The sequence below is a fragment of the Penaeus monodon genome, chromosome 20, assembly GCF_015228065.2.
Source record: "Penaeus monodon isolate SGIC_2016 chromosome 20, NSTDA_Pmon_1, whole genome shotgun sequence".
In the NCBI taxonomy this organism is placed as follows: Eukaryota; Metazoa; Arthropoda; class Malacostraca; order Decapoda; family Penaeidae; genus Penaeus; species Penaeus monodon.
Genome location: NC_051405.1, coordinates 3,827,678 through 3,828,832, shown reverse-complemented (window position 1 = coordinate 3,828,832; position 1,155 = coordinate 3,827,678).

Below are 1,155 nucleotides of genomic sequence, written 5' to 3'. Positions count from 1 at the left end.
TGTGTAATGTATGACGGAAAGTTGCTTTTCGCACAAAGACACTAGAATATTTTTTTGTCTGAAAGGTGCTTTGTTTACCGCCTTTTGTAACGAGACCGGGTGCCCCCATACCCGCGCGAGTTTGTGTGGTGTGATGATGGCGATGGGGGATGCCCGGGGGGAGAAGAGGGGCGTCGGGCCAGTTGTCCCCCCCCGCCGACTGACCATTTTTAAGAAAGCTTTACAATAATTCACTTGCGAACTACTTCACTAAAAGTCCTCATTTTTCTGCATTTTTGTAGTCGAAATATGTTGGGTTTTTTTTTTATAAAACATTTGTACGATGTCCGCATATGTCGACGCAATCGCCAATCTAAGCTCTCAAATTTAAAAAGATTGGATTAAAATTTCCAAAAACGCTGTATTGTTTCTTCCGGGGAATTTTCAAATTTTCTTCCCTTTTTGTGGGTTATTTCCTAAACCCTTTCCCCGTCGAAGTAAAAAATTTCTTCTGCTCCACTCATCACACTAGGGTAAATAAAAACTATATTTGTTTTCGTTTTTAAAAGCACCAAAAAACGCGCCGGAAAATCATCTACTGAAGAGGTTTCCACTGGCTACTCGATGCCCGCACTAAACTGGAGTAATTTGCCGGGCGCCCCTCCCTCTCTCTAAAGGGCTACATTTTAGCCATCCCTCCTTCCTTAATTAAAAGAAACATTCCTGGACTTAAAAAAGTAAATTTTTGCAAAATTCATGATATGTAAATTTTACATCCCCGTTCTTTTTTTGGAACAGTTTTCTTTATCCTTTCATCTTTTGATTTTTGTGTTTTTCACTCTGTTCATTTTTACAGCAGGGAAAAAGATAAAAAACAAAAAGGAATGTTTAAAACGCTCTCGTCACCAATCACAAAAAACTTCAGACGGAGAGGCAAAAAAATGAGAAAACCTTGAGAAACATTCTTCCCATCCGAGCGTCGGGTGAATGATACCCCGGACGAGGCACCCCGGGGTGGGCACCCCGCTCACCCCGCTACCTGGCACTGGGGGCAGTTTCCCCAGGCAGATGGGCCACAATTCTGCGCTTTCCCTTTTTCATTTTACTGTCGCTCTCCACGTTAAAATGACCTAGCAACGTAGAGTATATGTTCTGTACATACATGTTAGTTTGTGA